Raw genomic sequence first — 22,581 nt, 5'->3', positions numbered from 1 at the left:
ATAAAATAGCACGGGCTACAATCGAGCCTAGGTGCACTCACGCCTTTATTTTATGTAAGTAAAGGGTGAACGATACTCTCTTTTTTTCTCCGTTTTTTCCGTTCTTTCACACATTTAGATGTGGGAATTGTGTGATGGTGAAATATGTTATGTACAGTCCTGTAGATGAATATGGGTTGGATACTGTGAATACTGATCTTTAGCACAAAAAATACAAATGTGTATACCTGCCCTGACAACATGTGAATTACAGAATGAATAAGAATGCATTTTCATCTCTCTAGTAATATGATACATCTACAGCTATGATGTTTATGAATTGTATGTGTCGTTGTGTTTAGTCTCTAGAACCACTGTTTAAATTTTGTTTTATCTTTTTAAATATGTTTCTCTTATAGATACACATATTTTTGAATATGGGGTATATGAACGTAGTAACACTATTTTGAAGAAATGTATTTGTCCTGAAGAAGGCCATAAAATTAAGGGTTAGACAAGCACTAGAGATAGTGCCCAACTTTACCCAAGGGCCGAAACATGTCGACTACCGTACAAGACTAGAGAACACTGGAAGTCTTACATCTAACTGCTACAACTCGAAGTAGTCTGTTTGTACCAATGACAAATACCCCCTCCATATATCAACTTTGTGTTTTATCATGTGTTATAAATTTGTGAAATATTGATTGTTTTTATGTATAGATATATATGTTTTTGGTGACATCCAATTATAATAACATTTTGTTTTTTGATATTTGTATAGTAGAAAGTGGTTCTTTTATAATGTCTACCTTGTTTTGTCACGTTACGTGATATTTGGGAATTATGACGTTCTGCACTGTACAATAGAGAGTACCATCCACCCTGATATGTATAGGTGGAGAGTGGGGTAATCTTTTTCAGTTTTCTAGTATATTTAGCTTATTTTGGCTCTCCTGTTCTTGAAACAGAACCCCCTTAACAAAAAAAAATAGGGAGATTACCTTAGGTGAGGTAAGCCAAGTAGGTAAGTCATGTAAGCTGGAAACAACTTTGCACATATATCCTATCTGAAGACAGTGCAGGGAGATATGGACGGATCAAAGGAAGTTATATTTTCCAGGTAGCAAGCTGGGTTTGGTGGCATAGTATGCATCTGAATTTTCCCTGTACATGATGCCTCAGTTCCTTGCTGTTTACCGTGTGACACTCGTGAGTGCAGGTACATGTTTGTATTTGTTGGTCATTGTCTATTACTTCCGTATTGATAATTGCCAGATTGTAGATGCTCTACTCTTCATTGTTAAAGCCTTTTGAGTTCATGTTGGTTCCTCTGGATCCCAGACCACACATGCTGTTCCAAATGACACTTTTCTCAAAGGTGAATATTTTCTACAAGTTACCTTTTATAACATTAGAGAGGTTTTAATGCCTCATTGTGTGTGTCTTTGATTGTCCTATATGTGAATTTAGCATGGTCAACAATTCTGGGTGAAGAGCTTGCTGAGTTTCATGTTGATAGTAAGACACGTAACCCATATTATTTTTATATTTCGAAAGGAACCTCCTGGGTGTTTTTTCTGTATGCTTGGAAATACTCTATGGTTAGTGTCCATACTTGACACCAGTAATAATGTGCAAACTATCACCATGAACCTCAGTTGATATGTATGACACTTCAAAGAACAGAAAAACGCCTAGATCCTGTCATCAGTCAAGATTACATATTGTAATGTCTCCGGCCTCTAAAAAACAAGTCAGCAGTTATAACCATACCATGGAAAAGATAACATGTGCCTTCTGCAATTTCAATCACTTTGAGAGTTTTTGCATAATTTGAGAATACATAAAGTATCAACAATAGTAAAAGTGCCATGTTTCGCACACAATCCCAGTAAAATCCTAACATTTAAGCAATAGTACCTGAGCAGCTGGTGCATTAGCAGGCCAGTTAATGGCCCAGGCTATGTTGAAGCCTGAGCAAAGGGGACGTTACCTGCCCTAGTAATGCCACCCCCTGCAAGGACAATATTGCTATTAGTCCCCAGCACGTTGTTCCAGGATATTAATAGTGTTTTGAGTTAAGTTGAAAAATTACATGTTGCAGTTTCTCAACTTTAAAAAAACTACAAAATAAGATTGCAACCATGGATCAGGGAGAAGGGAACTACACGTTGTCCCTTCTCCCTTTCGATGGAAGACATTGCCGGTTTGGTGACGCACCAGGAACACTGGTGTTCCCGGTGTTGGCGAGGGACATAGCAGGGCCAGGTAAGTGGGGTGGGTGTTGGAAGGGAGAGGAGATGTGGAATAAGTTGGAGGTGGTGGAGGCAAGGGGTAGGGGCAGGGGGGCCCTCACTTACCTTTACCCAGCAGGGGCAGATGGCTGCCTCCAGCTCTGAGTGGGATCGGAGCGGGAGTTTTGGCATGTGGTAAAGCTCTTGTTCCGAAACTCCTCATTGGCTGGGAGGTTGAAACCACTCCACCACCGGGTACTAATTCTGCTTAAAACATTTATAATTAGAATCAAAGTACATATATTATACAGCTTATTTAACATAATCCACCTCATGTCAGGACAACAATCCTCAATTCAGAAACCTCAGTGGTTAGACATAGAGAAAAAAAGAACATACCTTTTTGCAGGATTGCTTACTCACACGATTAAATGAGTTCCTTCATTACTACAAAATACAATAAGAAATCCATATAGTGGTGCCCAAATAAATAAAATACAAGTAAATGACTCATCAGCAAAAGCAGCCCACATCAAAACAGAAGAATCCCTTGCTTCTCCTCTAGTCTGCTCTTTTCAAATGGTATAACCTAAGCAAGCAAGCACTGACCTGGCCTCCAATAACCAACTTTCCCACCCACTTATCAACTGATCACAGTCCTTATTTCAACCTGACCCTACACACGCCTAACTGAATGCATACTCACGGTAGGGGACCATCTACTCGAACAACCCCTATCACACATTCACCACTCTTCACTTTGACAAACAACTAACAACACCACAGCTCTTAATGTACCACTCATCTCACAGGGAAAAACAGTGTACAACAGAGCATAAGAAAAACCCCAGCAGAAACCTGGTATGCAGCAATAGAACTAACCTAGAATACTACTATACTACTACAATGCAGATAGTGGTTGCATCCAATTTTCTACACTTGTATACCCTCCCGAAGGTGCATAAAGACCCAATTAGACCCCCTGGGAGACCCATTGTTGCAGGGATGAACAGTATATTGGAACCCCTTGGCAAATATGTGGATTACTTTCTGCAACCACTCATCCAGAAAACCAATACATATATTAAGGACTCGACACCTTTCTTACAACTCTTGAATTCGACACCATTTGATTATAACAACATTTGTTTTACCATAGATGTAAAGAGTCTCTACACCTCGATCCCCCACGATCAGGGTAGTGAGGCTGTAGAATGGATGCTGCTTAAGGCAGAAGAGATACCAGCACAAAAAGAATTTATAATGGCCTTACTCGAATTTATAAGTAATAACTCTTACTTTCGGTACAAAGACCGATATTACCTTCAAGTAGCTGGTACAGCCATGGGGGCCACGATGGCTCCATCTTATGCGAACTCATTCATGCATAAATTTGAGTCAGAACACATATTACAGAACGAACGTTGGTACCCCAAGTTGTGTTTATGGATTTGGTACATCGACGATATTTCTGGGGTATGGAGAGACACAGAGGAGGAATTATTGAATTATTTCATATATCTGCAGAGTAAAGATGCAAGAATCCAACGTGTGAATACTCACAAGCTAATATTCATTTTTTGGATGTAGATATCAAGATTACTAATATGGGATACCAGACCACCGTCTTTCGCAAACCTACAGACCGCAATAATTTGCTACAATGTCTCAGCTTCCACCAACCGAGTCTCATTAAAAATCTCCCATACAGCCAGATGCTTAGATAAAGAGATTGGTAAGTGATCCAGAGGACTATAACATAGCTATCAGGGAAATGGGCAAAAAGTTTCTGGATAGAGGATACTCAGAGGAAGAAGTAAATGCAGCACAAGCAAGGGTAGCTACCCAGAACAGAGAAGACCTATTGAAAGTGAAAACTAAACAAGACGAGACTCCACCGCTTGTCTTTGTGTCTAAATATTCATGACAGAGCAATCGTATTAAGTGTATTATCAAAAAGCACTGGAACACACTACTATGCGATCAACAAGTGGAACATTTGTTTAAAGAAGTTCCTACATTCGCCTATCAGCGAAGTCAGAATCTTAAGGATAGGCTGGTTCAAACTAAACCAACACTTAAGAAGAGAATCACGGAATGGATTGGGACATTCCCTTGTTTAAACTGTAGCAACTGCGGACACGTTATGAGAGGCGAATCAGTGAAGCACCCCCACACGGGAGAGACAATTAGACTCAAGAGTTTTGCAACATGTGACTCTAACAACGTGATTTATGCTATTAAGTGCTGTGTGGTTTATACTATGTGGGCCATAACCTTAAGGGTAGCTAAAACAAGATGGAATGAGCACAGGCCTTGTATAAGGAACAATAACCCCAACTCAGCTGTGGCCAGACATTGGTATGACAGAAAACACAACCTGGCTCAGATCCGATTTGTGATTTTGGAAGTGGTAATTAAAAGTGATATCCACGAGAATTTTCAGAAAAGGATGGAATAAAGAGAATCCTTCTGGATCGACCGCTTGAGTTCCTTGTCTCCAAAGGGGCTCAATGAGGAGATTAATTTAATGTGCTTTATAAAATGCTTATTACATTGTAATGTTTGATGGATGTAAATCACACAACACTATTTTGGATATTGGTCACTTTTGATATTGAAATTTCAAAGCGCACGTACTCTTGGATGCTTAACCGGGAGATCTGTTTTGGCTTTTATTCCAATTGTTAGTTTTGTGACCAATACTAAGTTACTGCATATCTTTGCAAATATCATGCACTATTAACTTTACAACATCTACCACTGTACACTTCTTTAGTCCTGGTCCCATGTTAAGGTACTATGCAACCCCCTACTGAAGCTCCCTCAGTGCATAACATATGAGTCACTCTCTACAGACCTTATACATTTTTTTAGAGAAGTGGGAGAAGGTTCCATCTATACTCCTCTATACCATCAGATAGGCACGGGGTTGAACCTGTTTACTACCCGGTGCTCTCTTGCAACGCACACACATCCCCTCTCTCAAGTTTTCAAATTGCTAACTGATGAATACCAGATGCAACACACGTACGCTCTCTCACAGCGCATACATTTCTTGTACATTAGCAGATACTTTTCTGTACAATGCATCCGTTCACTCCTAGTTTCCATGGTAACATCCCCGACCTGGGGTTCAATTTGTCTACCTCTGCGATACACTCTCTTTTTACATTCACCGTATTGCTAATTTATAGATGCATCAGACGCCCGCATTCTGAGCGCTGAGTTTTCTCGAACTCATACAGATATTTTTCTACCAAAGGCCTCTGTTTCCATGGTGACATCCCCGCCCAGGGCTTACGCCCGGGGTGGGGCACGAGGTGTACGTGCTCCAGCCGGACCACAACGCCTCGCAACGTCTCCATGGCAGCTAACAAAAGGAAAGTGAACCGACGCGAGCACGCTTTACAGCGGCTCACTCGGCTCACACGACTCGCGAGCAGAAGCTGGACGGTAGAACGGCTCGCGCAATAGACTACATGTGCTGACTTCTTTGAGACTAGAAGTAGAGTGACATCTAATCTTTCTGTTTGTAGATACAACTGTGTACAGGCACGTACATAGTCAAGAATTTAACATAACTCAGGTAGGACATGCAAATTAATTCCATATCTTCAGATAGAGTACATTACACTGCTAGCTAACTAATATATGCATTTGTTTTGTTTTATTTCACCTATGCGCACGGATGCTATCCACACATGATATGGTATGTGATTTTGTATTGATTTAATGGGAATGTTATGTTGTTTGAATATTTACCAGATATGAATGTAATATCAGTTATGTGACACTAATTTTGACATGATACCGCCCTGAAGAAGGTTTAATCCGAAATGCATTGGCACTTGCTTATTATGGGCAATTCAAGATTTAAACCCACTTACTGATTTTGGATGTGCAAGATCATGTCATTTTAAGGAAAATTACAGGAATGAGAATTAAACATTTCCTGCTACAAAACATATACTTTTGAATGTGTTTACTATTTTTGACTCAGACTCTTATACACATTTTATGAATTGGCAGCAACCAAATGGGGCAAACTGAGAAGCGCCATTCCTAACAAAGTAGAGTTACTTTGTTTTTGGATATTTCAAGTTTGGACTGGTCCTAGTGCTATGGGACCATTGTGGACTGGCAGCTCAAGGCTAAAACATTTTGAACATTAAATTTGATTAATCTACAGAAACCCACGACTCAAAGATTGAATCAAAGTAGTGCCCTCCTCTCCATCTATGCATCCAATTTTCACCCATCAACACCTCATGTTTTGCACTTTCCTTTTCCTCTATGTCTGCTATCTTAACAGTGAGCAATAAGAAGGCACCACAAATCTCACGTTTGGCCTATTAAAAAACAAGTTACAGCTAAAGTCATCCACACTAAAATAACTACTAGAAGTGTCCCTAAAAATACCCATATAAATGGTGGCATCAACACATTTCTCAATTAATGTATTTTTTCATAAGATGCAATTTAGAATAGGCCACCATGAATGGCTCCTTCAACTTAAATACCAAAGTTACAGCACTCCTACAACTAGAGCTGACATACATTCTGATACATTTATTAGGGCCCAAATGATTTTACTATTGCAATTAATCATTGTTTGTTTTTCATGCAGCTCTGGTTGAACTTTGTAACAAAAATGTTGTAGCAAGAATACACTTTTACTTTTTCCCTCAAAACTGGCATTGTCTTCACACAAGGGTATTGAATATTGAAAGTAAGTGTTTGCATTTTATTATTATTATTATTATTATTATTATTATTATTATTATTATTATTATTATTATTATTATTATATGTCGTGAGTTGCACCTAGCTTTGGGAAGCAACTAAGCACCTTAAAAGGGGGAAGTACACAGAGAAGGCATCAGATTGTGAGCAATCAATACAAGGGAGCAGGGCACTACCGACAAAGTAAGGGGAGGGTGGAAAATTAGGCACCAAGCGATTTACAAGCAACCATAGGAGGAAACAAGTCACCAAGTCTAAGGATAGATGGGAAGAGGATGAGATATGGGCCACTGTGTTAAGGAGGAGATACTTCTAGAAGAGGAGGTTCTTAAGTTCCTTCCTGACATGTAGAATTCAAGTGGCAAGGCTGGTGTTGATGGGGAGGAAGTTCCAGATTCTAAGGGAGCAAAAAAGTGAAGGTATGTCTACTGCTTATTTCCTTCCTGCACCAGTAGAGTTCCAGTTTGCACATGTATTTGCTGTTGGTGGATCATGGGAATTCATAGATACTTAGTTTCGCAGTGAGGGTGACAGCCTTGTAGATGATGCAGCAGGATTTGGAGATGATACAGACTTGCATTGGGAGACAGAGCAGTTCAATGAGGGGCGGAGAAATGAGGGTGAATTTGGGGAGACCTTCAATGATACATGCTGCACCATGAAGGTCACATCTCAAGGGTTATAGGGTAATGACGGTTCTCCTTTGAAAAGGGCATTGTAACCATCCAGATGGGAGAGGACCAAGCTTGGACAGCAGATAAAACGTTTGTTTTCTTTTTTTTCTGGGATGTTGAAATTTACTTTCCACAGGAGAAATGTGATACCAAGCAGTTGTGTCTTTCTTGCTATGTGCTGATTGAAGTGTTGTCTGTCAATGTTGAAACCAAGGGACTTGGTGCAGGTGGCCAGCTGAGGTGTGAAGCGCTCATGGTTCATAGCAGAAGCCAGGTCTAGATGTCAGAGATGTTCAGTGTTATTAGTCAGCAGTAAGAAATTCAGTCTTGGAAGGGTTGAGCTTCAGGTAAGCACTGGAAATCCATGACTGGATAAATGTGAGGCAGGCTTTGAGCCTATGGATGTCTTTGATGAAGGATATCTTGATGTAGAGCGCTGTGTCAACTGCATATTTGTGGATGTGAATGTTGTGTCAAGTGAGGACAGCTCAGAGCAGTTCCATGTAAAGATTGAAGATCACAGGGAAGGGTATGGATCCTTGCAAGGACTTCTCAGGTGATGGGTAGAGTTGGTGATCTTCAGGAATACATTTGTATGATCTGGTGGCAATTAGCAAGGCAGCATGTGAACCAGCTGAGGATGATCTCACTGATCCCAGTGCATCGTTCTGTAATGTCGTGAGTGTCTGGTGGGTTACGATGTCGAATGCTGCTGAGAGGTCAAGGAGAACCAGGGGGCAAGGATGAACACCATCAAACAATCAGGAGAGAGTTTGGCAGGCTTTAATCGAGACAACCATATCCAAATATACTGAATGTTTTTGGAATAAGGTACTTAGGGGCAAAGATGTACAGGAGACTTACCAACTCATAATAACAAACATTATCAGAATGTGCCTTCTACACTTTGGAAACTCATACACCTCTACAGAGAAGCAACTGAGTCATCAGCACCACCTGTGCATATTGTTGTGGGAAACTTCCCTCTGTTTCTTTGTTCCTTTCTCAGAGCAGGTCACACCCTCCCAAGAGAGACAGCAATTTCATTGGAAAAATAGGACTACAAGGGCACACACTCACATAAGTAGCTTCACACCGGGTTGCCGAATACAAAAAGGATCACTTCTACACCATTGGCAGATTGAAAGATTGATATTTCTGACAAAGCCACACTGGTACCCAGGACCTCACCATGCTGAAGTAATCCTGCAGGCGTGTGCCAGCCTGCTGATATTTGGAAGCCTAAAAACAAGGACAGCACTTGTCACTGATACCCTGGAGAGGGACTCAATGCACTTGAAAAGAAAGACAGCCAGGACTGCTGACACTTTGTTGTCGAACTGCTGCAAACCATGATTTGAGTTTGTTCAAACCACCAAGACCACAGTACTGCATGCTCAAACCAGTTTGCCATTGAACTGCACTAGCTGACTTGTGTTGTTGCCTCAGCTTGAACAAACAAGTGTTTCTGCAGCTGCAATACTCAAACCTCCATTTGAACTCCCAGGCTTTTTTGTTGCTGATCCAGTCAAAGGTTGAATCAACGCTGTTGTTCTTCCTGAATGGCGACTTTCGTGAACAGCATTGAACTGACTCAACTTGTGCATCCTAATATCAGTCTGTCCACCAATGAACCTTGACCACTGCACTGAACCTTGTGATGCCCATGATCTGCATCTCTATAGCATTGCTTTGATTGACATCAAACTACAGTTCGACCCCTACTGCTGCATTTCAGCCTGAATTGAACCACTAGCACAATGCTAAGAATCCTGGTTTGTCGTTGTCAGGCCACCAAGACACAGTGAAAGTGAGCAGTCCCCCAAAATGCAATACAAAACTCCCCCAATGAGAGTCAATAACGGACACAAACCGGTAGGGAATGAGATCAAGAGAAAGTGCGGGTGAAGTTAAGAGATAAAGTGTATCTAAGTAAAATAGGGCATACAGAGGACTCTGCACACTCTGAGAGCGCTCTGCCAAACAATACAAAACATTCATATTTAATAATAAATCATGTAATTGATGATGTAGGCTGTATGGGGCGCACAAGTTGTGGGGATTGGACGGTGAGGGCTGGATAGTATGTATTCTTTATGCCCAGTGCTCCTGGATTGGCAGAGGTCCACGTGGTGCCAGTGCAGGGTACACGGGTCAGCTGGGCTCTTCTGGGTGGAGTGCAGGGTCAGAGGACATCCAGCTTTTATAATTTACACTACTTAACAATGCCCTTTTGGCCACTCATACTCTGACATTTATTGGCATATTACTTATCCATTTAATATATCTCACACTCATCAATTATATGTACTTAGAAAGGTTACTTCATGAATCAGGTGCTTTATCTTGAGGTTACATTCTAGGGCTATCTTCATCAATTCCTTTGTTAGATCTATTAGGGGACAGCTTTATAGTGTCTTAGTACAAGAGAGGATTTATTAACACTTGGAATTTGAACATTAGGGCTGAGCTAGGGTGGCATTTGTTCGAGGGGAACACAACTGGCACATCAAACGGAACCTAGGGTTAGGGGGCTCAGGGCTATGTCTCTTAACCTGGGCGTCTGCTGGTGCTAATTCAGAGTTATGGAGATGGATGTTTTTTTTCATGCCAGAGCTGTGGCCCAGTTCACTCATAGGACAGTGATGCACAGTGGAAGACAAAGGATACAATGTTCAAATTGTTACTTCTTACACACAGACATCTGTGAGAAAGAGCTTGCTGCAGCGGCGGCACAGGGGAGGAGGAGGGGAGTGTGGTTGGCTCACTGAGTGCAGACACAGGGGGAGAGGTGCAGGCCTGCAAGCCGGCGCTTCTGTGTGGCCTACTAGAACAAATACAAAATGGAGTTGGTGATCATACAAGATGGGGTCGGGAATCGATTCTCTTACAGGTGTTTCCCGTATATGTGTCACCACTAGGCTGTCCAGAACCTTGGGCCATGTGCCCCTCAGAGACTGTGGAAGGTACAGATACGCCTGTTTGTCGCAAACACAGTAAGTGTCCATCAGGGCAGAAATGCCCTTTTTCATCGAAAAATGTGCTGGCAGTCGTTTTTGTACAATGAACTCATACCCTCCCTCCACTATTCTCACCATTTTGAGTGTGTGTAATAATGGCTTTGTGTACGCTGCATAGTCTAATATCCAGGCACGCAAGTAATTGCATATGCCGAGAAATTACTGCATTTCCTTTACTATTTAGGGTTCACTTACTGCTCGCACTGCAGCTGCTCTATCGGGTATTATCCGTTTACCATCCTTTGATGTCAATTGACCCAGATAGAGTACCTCCGCCAGACAATATTGTAATATTTGTTTGTCCACTTTATATCCCTTGTGTGCTAACAACGTCAATAATTCTATTGATCTTGTCTCCACTCTTCTTCATTCTCTCCACAAATCAACAAATCATCCACATACTCAGTAATCGTACTTAGTGTCAATATTGCCAAGGTCTTCATGTAGTATCCTGTTGAAAATACTTGGGGTCTCATAATAGCCCTGGAGCAATCTACAATGATCATATCTCTTCTAACCCGGGTGAACGCTGTCATATATTGTGTTTTGGGGTCTAGAGGTACAAAGAAGAAAGAATTCTTCCAATCTACCACTGTGAAACATGTTGCTGTCTTTGCAATACTGAATAGTCGAACAAAACAGGCACGGTCCCAAATTTTTTGTTAATGGGGGAGAAATTCTCAAACGGAACTCAGTAATAGGGAAAAACAAAGAGTACCGCAAGGCACAGAGAATTAATTACCCCTTACTACTCTAACTCCAGAGATGACAGAAATCAGAATACTCTAGTCACATAAGTTTACAACAGACACACAAAGATCACTGTCATACGAGCGTGGAGAACTAGAGAGAAGGAAAACTATCACCCAAAGAAAATGTTCACAAATACTTTAATTCATATAGATATAAAAAGACAGAGTCTATTCCTACACCAATGTATCAAAAAGATACCAAACGCTTAAAAAAGACATAAAATACATTGATACAAATATAAATGTGTCAAACAATGACCCTATTTTTAGAAAAAATTCATAAGCTATATTGTCACTCATTAGACATTAGCTGAGGTATAAATTGTCCTAGGGCTTCAATTTCCAACTTTTGTTTTGTGGCCTCTTCTACTGAGGTGTCTATGATTAAGATTAAGTAATCTCTCGAGCATTTGTTTCCTACTGCACTAAATTGTCCCTTAAATTTAGGATTATCAATAAAGACTCTAGGTACATTTTGACCTGCAAGCCCTCAGGGATAATACCTGCCTTAAGATAGGCAAGCATCATCTGACCATGGGACTCAGTGCGGATCAACTTCTTCTTCTTTTGAAGCAATAAATCTAAATCGTCGCTGCTGGCGACTGATGGACCGTTGGTTTGATCCATAGCTACTATCGAAGGTAAATTCATCAATCTCTGATAATATTCATCAGAGAAAGTCAAGATGTTAACATTATCCATCTTAATCTAAGCAAAATGTTAAAAAGTGTTCCTTGCCAGGGAATACCACAGGCACAACGGTCTATCGAATGTAGCCTACCAGCCAAGGGCTGTCCATATAAATAGTCGAACAAAACAGGCACGGTCCCAAATTTTTTGTTAACGGGGGAGAAATTCTCAAACGGAACCCAGTAATAGGGAAAAACAAAGAGTACCGCAAGGCACAGAGAATTAATTACCCCTTACTACTCTAACTCCAGAGATGACAGAAATCAGAATACTCTAGTCACATAAGTTTACAACAGACACACAAAGATCACTGTCATATTAGCGTGGAGAACTAGAGAGAAGGAAAACTATCACCCAAAGAAAATGTTCACAAATACTTTAATTCATATAGATATAAAAAGACAGAGTCTATTCCTACGCCAATGTATCAAAAAGATACCAAACGCTTAAAAAAGACATAAAATACATTGATACAAATATAAATGTGTCAAACAATGACCCTATTTTTAGAAAAAATTCATAAGCTATATTGTCACTCATTAGACATTAGCTGAGGTATAAATTGTCCTAGGGCTTCAATTTCCAACTTTTGTTTTGTGGCCTCTTCTACTGAGGTGTCTATGATTAAGATTAAGTAATCTCTCGAGCATTTGTTTCCTACTGCACTAAATTGTCCCTTAAATTTAGGATTATCAATAAAGACTCTAGGTACATTTTTGACCTGCAAGTCCTCAGGGATAATACCTGCCTTAAGATAGGCAAGCATCATCTGACCATGGGACTCAGTGCGGATCAACTTCTTCTTCTTTTGAAGCAATAAATCTAAATCGTCGCTGCTGGCGACTGATGGACCGTTGGTTTGATCCATAGCTACTATCGAAGGTAAATTCATCAATCTCTGATAATATTCATCAGAGAAAGTCAAGATGTTAACATTATCCATCTTAATCTAAGCAAAATGTTAAAAAGTGTTCCTTGCCAGGGAATACCACAGGCACAACGGTCTATCGAATGTAGCCTACCAGCCAAGGGCTGTCCATATAAATAGTCGAACAAAACAGGCACGGTCCCAAATTTTTTGTTAACGGGGGAGAAATTCTCAAACGGAACCCAGTAATAGGGAAAAACAAATAGTACCGCAAGGCACAGAGAATTAATTACCCCTTACTACTCTAACTCCAGAGATGACAGAAATCAGAATACTCTAGTCACATAAGTTTACAACAGACACACAAAGATCACTGTCATACGAGCGTGGAGAACTAGAGAGAAGGAAAACTATCACCCAAAGAAAATGTTCACAAATACTTTAATTCATATAGATATAAAAAGACAGAGTCTATTCCTACACCAATGTATCAAAAAGATACCAAACGCTTAAAAAAGACATAAAATACATTGATACAAATATAAATACCAACGGTCCATCAGTCGCCAGCAGCGACGATTTAGATTTATTGCTTCAAAAGAAGAAGAAGTTGATCCGCACTGAGTCCCATGGTCAGATGATGCTTGCCTATCTTAAGGCAGGTATTATCCCTGAGGGCTTGCAGGTCAAAAATGTACCTAGAGTCTTTATTGATAATCCTAAATTTAAGGGACAATTTAGTGCAGTAGGAAACAAATGCTCGAGAGATTACTTAATCTTAATCATAGACACCTCAGTAGAAGAGGCCACAAAACAAAAGTTGGAAATTGAAGCCCTAGGACAATTTATACCTCAGCTAATGTCTAATGAGTGACAATATAGCTTATGAATTTTTTCTAAAAATAGGGTCATTGTTTGACACATTTATATTTGTATCAATGTATTTGTTTTTCTCTTTGCAATACTGAATACAACTGATGAGGGGTTTGGGACAAGTGGAATTTCCTTTTGTATCATTCAGGGGGCGTAGGTCCTGTATCATCCTCCAAGCCCCTCCCTTTGCTTTTTTAATTGGGTAAATACAAGTGTTACAGGGAGAATTTGATGGTACAATGATTCCCTGCTGGAATAATGCATAGATTGTCTCTTTTATTCCCTCATCTGCCTCTCTTGACAGGGGATACTGCCTTACTCGTGGCAACAATGCTCTGGGTTTGAGCTTTATTTTCACTGGGGTCACTTCACTTAGTAGTCCTACATTGTGGGGGCCATTGGTCCATAATACTGGTGGCACTTGCTGCATGTCTTCACTAAAGAATGCTGGATGAGAACTGATGATGGCCATGAGAGAGAGTGGCACTTGCCTATGCTGGATGATTATTTCACACAGTATTGCTATTTCCATTATAATCTCCCCATCAGTGTTGGCATCAGTGAACAGCTCCTCATCTGAAATATCTCACAATGCTCACAATGCTATATTGGGGTTTATACACAACACTGTCCGCCATTCACACCCCTCACACCCCTGCCCACCCATACCGATAACAATTATTTGTTGGGTTGACACTTGCACTCCATGTAAGTCTATGGACACCACTGATCCTGCTGCCACTTCCGGGGGCGCTACATGTCGGAACACAAATTCAGATGGCACTCACCATCTTAACATGTGGACCCATTTGGTCCACTCCCTCAGGTCTGCACATAGTGTCCATTAGCCTTTTGGTTTGAGTATCCCCAGTACCGGGTTGTTGAAGGTAATGTGGAATGTACAAATTATCCCAGGGAATTCTAAGTTCTTAATAATCTATGAGAGAGAGTGATTCCATGGATGTGAAATGTAACCAGTATTGCTTCACAAACCATAAACACATGAGTAACCTCGGGTCTGTGGGTATGGTAGTTGAGTGAATGGATGTGTGTCCACAGTCATATGAGTCCACTGAAAAGATATCTTCAAATTCCAGGAAGACCAGTTCCAGCTTTTGTCTTTGCTCCTCAGTCTTTCATCAGCAAGATGGATCCTTTCCTCGACCCTCTGCTTGAAAACTTCGAAGACCTCGGGCTTGGCAATTTCATCAGTATCCACCAGTTTGGTGGAGAGATCTCTTTTGATGGTGCTGACTTGGACAGGGGATTCAACGTAGTGGTCCTTGACTATATCATCCCTCCTTATGTCACAGGGCATCCCTTCCACCCAGTAGGGGCAGGAAGAGTCCAGCGTGAAATTTCCCCCATGCCTAGCAAAAATCGTTTCTGTAGGAATACCGTCGCTGATGTCGAAACAGTCATTTGGGATTGGTCCCAGGATTTAATTACCTAGATCGATAGAAAATGTTTGGCATCAACCACCAATCCAATAAAGTTATCTGCACCCAAATTAATATTTTGAGCCTCGCTCTTATCCACCAATATCCACATGGTGTTGTGTTCTATGCTTACTGGAGGTGTGCGACATAAATGCAGACTTTGTTGTTGGAGATGGGAATTTAGATTTATATTGGTATCCTGAGGTTCTGTCCTCGCTTAATTTTGAGGGGGAGAGTAAATTGTTACCCCTGCCTTAGGAGGTAACCTCTTCTTGCTCTTGAACTTCAACGTCATAAGGCAGCAATTAAGCTGACCCTTTTGCTTTTTCAGTGTTATCAAAGCCCATTTGGTTACCCCCAAATTGGGGCCAGGCTTCATTATTAATTAGGTCCAAATTGGTTGTGAATAGGTTGAGAATGTCGCTTTCCAGATAAAAGGTGTAAGAGACATCTCTAACAACCCAACAATGATATTCTATGTTTTTGTCACCAATGGACATTTTTAGCATGCACCTGCTAGGCAGGAGATGTTTGGAATGTGGGGTTTCCAGACATATGTCCCATTTGTCAATCAATTTAAATGTGGAAATGGTCTGATCTTTTGTGAGTTTCGTGAATAATCCTTTGCTGATGAAGCTCCTTCCGTTATTCAGGCATACTCTGGCGAGCACCGACTCCTCCCCCTCATTTAACTGAATTGGGAAAAACAACTGTTTGCACTTTTTTTGAATGTTCATCAAACTTTGAGTCGGTTGTTCCTTGTCTGGTTTCACGGGACTCAAAGTGCCTTCTGATTTTCGACTGGTGTATAATTTTTGGGTGTTGCCATCCAGTATGGATTCGCACTTAAAACTGTGAGGATGGTTGATTTTCACGAATGGAGAAGGGTTGCCGTCACCAGTTTGTTCTACAGAGATCATAGTGAGGTCTGGGACTTGGTTATTTTTTAAATGGAACTCTATATTCTCTGAAAGTTGATCAATTAAGTGACAGGTGCCATTCAAGCTTACATAATTGCTACTCAGTTTGTATTTTATAGGGCGCTGAGTCTCGGTCCAGAGGTCCCTGTTTACACAGTTGATCAGAGGTGATAAACTCCTCAGCAGATTGTTGCCAGTAAGCAAGATGTGCCCCCTGGAGTCACAACTATCACTGAATGTTTCAGCTGATACAGGCCAATTTTAATTTCTAGATCTGCAGTCCCTTCGACAGAAATATCATTACCGTCAAAATTTTTGAGTTGTCCAGGAAGTGGTGCGAGGAGAATTTGGTGGCCCTCCACCATCCAGCATTTAATTGGCCAAAGGTGTTTTTGGACAGGAGTGTGGCTTGGGATCCAGTATCCACTATAGCTGATAAATTCACACTGACCCTGCATCTTGACCAGTCCATAAAATCAACCTTCTTTCTCCTTGAAGGTGCAAAGACAGTTATTTCACACAACCCGGTGGTCATTTTTTTAATATTTAACCCTGACACTGTGTGATCTTGGGCAATTTTCTGTGCCATAGTTTGTGAATCTGTCAGGAAATGTTGCAGCTCACAATGGGAGTGGCTGGGGAGTCCTCCTTTTCCCCAGCTCCTTGGCTGTGCACCTTTATCTGGTGAAAGTTCTCAGAACCTGTTTGGAGAAAGAACACCTCCTCTGTTACAATTCTGTTTGGCTCGCCCTTTGGGGTAGAAGTATTTCCTGTTCTGGGTCAGTTTCAATACTTACACTGTCCCACTCAGGGTCTTTTGGGACCCATTTTTCTTTGGGAGGGAAGGTCTGCTTACCTGAACCCTCCAGGGATACTTCTCTTTCAAAAGGGATGATCTGGACTGCCTCCACAAAGTCTTTGGCCTCTCCTACTTACACTTTACTCTTTTGGCATCTAACATTTTGGGGTAGAAGAGCCATTTTCAGGCTGAAAGTTTCTTAGGGGTTCGATATGGGTGAGAAATGAAGCTTTATCAAGACCTTGGCATCTCCCCTCGACCCAGGCCCCCTCCTCAGAAAATTGTGGTTTGTCTGAGGTTTCCTCCTGGCATTTCCCTTCTGGTGCGTCAGACCTGGGTGTGGGGGAATTCTGGGATGCAGGATTAGGTTGAGAGTTGGAGTAAGCCCTAATCATGTGCCCCAGATCCTCAGTCAGTGCTGGACCTGTCACTTCAGTTGCAAGACCTTTTCATGGTGGTAGGGAGGTCCCTAGTAATACCTCTGCTGCACCTGAAAAGGGGAACTGTCCCTTCTCCCATAGTAGTTTGTGTACTGGAAATCCCCCCCTCCCCCCTAATTTTCCACCCTGAATCTCCCTTCTCCTGGGTTCAGGGATCTATTGTCCTGGAACCGGGGAGAGAGAGGAGGATTGTTTTGGAAGGTCTAGTTCGGGGGATATCTGGGGAAAAAGTTCAGATTGGGAGTTGGAGTGATACTTCTCTTCTCAGAAAGGTTCGGAGGGAAGTTTCCTGGGACATTCTACCACGTTGGGCTGGAGGAGTGTATGCATACCACAGTATTGGTTTGGTATCCTTTTAACTAGGGCGTATATAGGTGGCAGTGTCAGAGGGATAATTGTTCTGGGCCCCTGCCTGACTACCATTCAATTTGGCTGGTTTGGGGGGGTCCCTTCTGCCTTCCATTTTGCTTGTTGGCAAGATGGTTACTTTTTAACCTGTAAGAAACTCATGGTGGCAACAGTAAACACAGACACAAGTGATCACTGCTCAAGGGTGTTCATTAAACTGTATAAATGGGTGAGAAAAATGCCTAATCTAAACCTAAATCTAAGATGGGAGCAACCATCTTATAATAATAATAAGGTAGTCCTAGTGGCATCTTGTCAAAAGATAACGGACCTATACTAAAAAACCTATTGCCAATGCTTACCGCTAAGTTACAAAAAGAGTGTGAGATAATGGTCACCAGAAAAGAATGAAAGGTTCTCAAAATTATAAATCAGGATGGTATGGCTGGGGTCTTCCTTCCCCACATTTTATGACAGGACACGGCAGGACTCTTGAGTACAGCACACTCCTGGGCCTGGTATGCATGAAGTTACAGTTTGTTTCCACAATATCAAGAACTTCTGTGGCCAAGTCTCTTTCACACAAAGTCTCTTGCCTCAGAGGACCTGATGTGTCACAATCAATCAAAACAAAAAAGTTCCTTCAATAAATCTTCCCTGTTGTGTGATTACCCTTCTCCTTAGGATCCCCCTATGCCGGGCTCTGGTCCTTCTCTAAGTGTTAGCCTGCCTCTGTCGGGTTCACTATGGCCTTTCATTCATAAAGTAACATTGAAGAATCTCAATGTCTTTTCAAACAATCCTTCACTGTGGATATCCCACGTTCGGGTTCACTCTTGTCAACACAATGTTCTTGGGTATATTATGTTTCACCCCGATTCGCAGGCACCCATCCGCGGGGTTCACATTTGCCAGATACACAGTTCACAATCTCATCAGAAAGTGAGGGCTTCCATTCCCCTAGCTTTCTCTTGGGAATGGGTCAGGGACTTTTGATTGTACAAGGGATTTGACGTGACCCTTGTAGGGCTACTCTGACACCTCATTTCGGCCTCTCCTAAAGCCTCCTGGTACTTGTAGTTGTACGACAAATGGGCCAGCCAGAGTCCTTCAAATGAGCACTCCTATGGTGCCTGACGACTCTCAGCTGGCCCTTCCTTGAAGATATATAGTGTTGCCGCTTACAACCTTTGGCTTAACAAAGTCTGGTTTACTATAAGGAGTTCCCCCCTTCCCCTGAATGTACAGAGGGTTTTAGAATGCCCTCCAGGGCTGAAGCTTTGAAAATTGTTCTCCAACGAGGCAGGCTAGGTGGTCTCTTTGTATCCTCATCTTCTGCAAGTCTAACTCCCTAATCTTGTCATCATAGGAGCTTTCTGGGTCAGAATTACTCACAAAATTCACTTTGGCCTCCAGGACACACTGGTCCAGCCACCTTATCTTCTGTGTGGTAGAGATGAATACCCATAAATATCAGACAGGGACCTGCCTTCTGGATCAGTTGGGCTCGGCCTGGGTAAGTGTAACTGCAACACTTCACCCTGTTCTTGATAGGAGGCACGTATGAGATCAGTTTCCATTTGTACATGGGTGGTTGTAAATGACTGGCATGAGGCACCTGCTGGGAGGGGTGCTTCATCTTGATAAGTGGCCCTGTCCCATATCCTGATTGGTCAGGGTGTCTCAGGGCTTGTTTATCATTTTCGATTTCCTTGGTGAGGCTCTGACACCTGTGTCTCTCTTTCATGTTGGTAGTCAGAGATCTGGCTTTTTAATTCTGATACTAAGGCCTGAATAGTATCAAGCATCCTGCTCTGAGCTCTCAAACAATCTTTTTTTGCTGGACCTCGTGTTGAAGTATTTCATTCTACCTCTGTGAGCCTTGTATGCTGCCTGCATATTCAAGGTGCCTTTCCTTCAGGAGAATAATCTCTTTCGCTTGCTCATCGCTACAATTTGTTGCCTCTAATAGATCAGCTTCTATTTGTTTCACATGCTCTTCTAGCTCATTCCTTTCTTCTCTAATTCTGGTCAGTTCCTGAGGACCTGAGTGTTCCTTCTCTGCATCCACTTTCAGCCTGAATGCATCTTCATCTTCGACCAATTGTAAATGACGTTGTTTCAGAATATTTACATTCTGCCATATTTCATCAACCTCTTTTTGTGAGTGCATCTTTAATGATGGGCTGACTATTTCCCTTTTGTATTCCCTAGTTTGTTGTTTGAGGGCCACAATGCCATCTAACAACCATCTGTTATAAATATTCTGATCATTTACCTTATGTTGCACTGTGCTCACCTTTTCCACACAGTCTGTGTTTTTAACTAATTTTTGAGTTGTTCCATGAGACATTCTTTGTTAACCCAAAAATATGGCTTTGCTGTGCTTGATCTTCTAAATATTTAAATTGTTTTTATGCCTCATTCAGATACTCAGTCCAACTACACACTCTTCTGCACTCGCTCTTCCACTAACTGCAAGTGGAAGTATAGATAAGCTGTGAGCTCAGCCATTTGCCTCAGTTCTTCTTGAACATGTTGGGGCATATAACATGCCTCCACTGCTTTGTGTCATATGACACCAATTGTCAATTCCTTCTGATGCTACATCTTGCATCATTTTAGCTTGCCAGCTCCCTTTATCCGCCTCTGTCCACCCACCTCAAATGAGCAGCTTAGTAAGGAAGTGTCTCTGTCTGCGCATAGAAACACTTGTGTACAGACACATTATAAATGTCATATCATATCATATCTCCTGGCTTCATCTACTTCAAATGTACTCATTTTTTTTTAAATGGTGTTTTTGCAATTTTTGTAGAATTTCCTTTGCGAAGATGTACAAATCACCCTGTTCCCACTTTATTTCCACTCACAATGCAAATCAAATCTCTTTTTACTCAATCATAATTGTTCATTGACACACCTCCCTGGAACTCTGGGGTGAAGTCCATGCAGCAATTTAAAAAGGCCAAGATGACTTTCCCTCCAACTTAATGCACTTACATCAAAATGAATGTTAGGTCAAAATGCGCTTTACATGAGTCAGAAACAGCCAACCGAATCCCAGCAACGAGCACCTCACTGTAATGGTTTATTGAGAGGCCACCCTCAACACAGGGAGTTCCTTCCCTCCCCACTGAAGGTGTCAAGCAACAAACTGTTTAATTGATTATTTGATTCAGCGCTATCTCCAATTCATCTAATAACCGTTAGAACCCTCCCCTATGCTACCAATGAGCCAAGAAGCAGGGTGGTGATTAGGAAGTATATTTATGTTTATTGGAATTAGATGTTGAGAAAAATCACACAAACTAAACGATTCACTTACTTTGTGGCTCACAATCAACTTCTTGTTACAAAAATAGATCACACAAATTCATTGGGGAAACACACATATCACAGTACTTTATCGCAATTTCAATTCAAGTACTAATTGGCGCTGGTCAGTGAACACACATGTAGTGCTGTGCAATTTCGATTTTCCTGCATGCTGAAAGGCTAGCAGTTTAGTTTTAAAAATATGGGAAAGGTTATTAAGGTAATCAAAGTGTTCATGAGCTAACGTACAAATGATGTCATGTCTAATTCCATTATTGATGAAATCAGTTATGTACAATGTAATTAGTGTTGTCATCAGTGATGTGATTACTAATGTCATCAGTGTTCTCGTACAGCATGTAATTAGTGATGTCATCAGTGATTTCATCTGTGATGTCACCATTGTGGTCATAGCCTGTGCAACAGGGGGCACCAAGTTAAGGTACCTTTAGCTGAATTTCATCGGTTTTAATGTGTTAAGTTCTCACCTTAACGTCCCTGCAACTAAATGTTTTGCCTTGAATTTCAAGGATTGCATTACAATGCATTGCTCACCTTAACGTGCCTACAACAAACGTTTTTTCCTTCAATGTGAAGGGTTTTATTATTGCATACATAATTAACATTACTAATACATACAATTTGGCTATTCAAAACAATGTATCATGTGTAGAAATTATGCAACCACATTACCCCCAGATAACACTGTTCTTAAAAACCTTTCTTTCCATATTAGTTTAACTTATAAAAGTGTTTACAATTATATCAACTGTTTACAAATAGAACGTTATTAAAGTGTTACAGTAACTGTGTACACAGACTACACTCAATATATCGTAGAACAAATCTTTACAACACTACCGCCCACATTATTTTGTTTTTAAGAACAGTTTTATAACGGTATCTACCAAATAGGAATTTGTTTACCCGCGACTATGCACATTGCTGGAGCTGCGTCAATAGGACGCCTGAACGGTTTGAAAGTTGTTTTGATGCGGCTACGTGCCGTCGCGCCTGCCTCCACCGGCCAATCGCATACATGGCTATGCGACTATGCCCATGATGCTCCACGATATCAACACGTGCAGAATCATCCAATAGCACATTGAATTACATTGACGCGGTTATGAATCACCCTCCTGCCAATCACATTATGTGCTCCACCTTTGTGCCTATGCGTCAATGTTAGCCGCGTATACGGCTGTCCAATTGCAGGTTAGGATGTATTGATGCAGCTACGCCCATGCTGTATCATGACATCCACATGTACGACACCATCCAATCAGCAGGCACAGTAGTCTGTAGCTGCAAATAATCACCAGACGCACAAAAAGAAGTTACATTTATCATTGCTGTCTGTACTTGCTAGTGACAGGGATTCTGAGTAATTGCAAGCACTTTTGGCACTTTACCCTTTAAATGTGTTATCCATTTTACCCACCTTTCTACTAATCCTATTTTCCTTTGTCTTGTGATTT

The sequence above is a fragment of the Ambystoma mexicanum genome, chromosome 7q, assembly GCF_040938575.1.
Source record: "Ambystoma mexicanum isolate Mex_15411 chromosome 7q, UKY_AmexF1_1, whole genome shotgun sequence".
Taxonomy (NCBI): domain Eukaryota; kingdom Metazoa; phylum Chordata; class Amphibia; order Caudata; family Ambystomatidae; genus Ambystoma; species Ambystoma mexicanum.
This window is presented reverse-complemented; position numbering follows the sequence as displayed.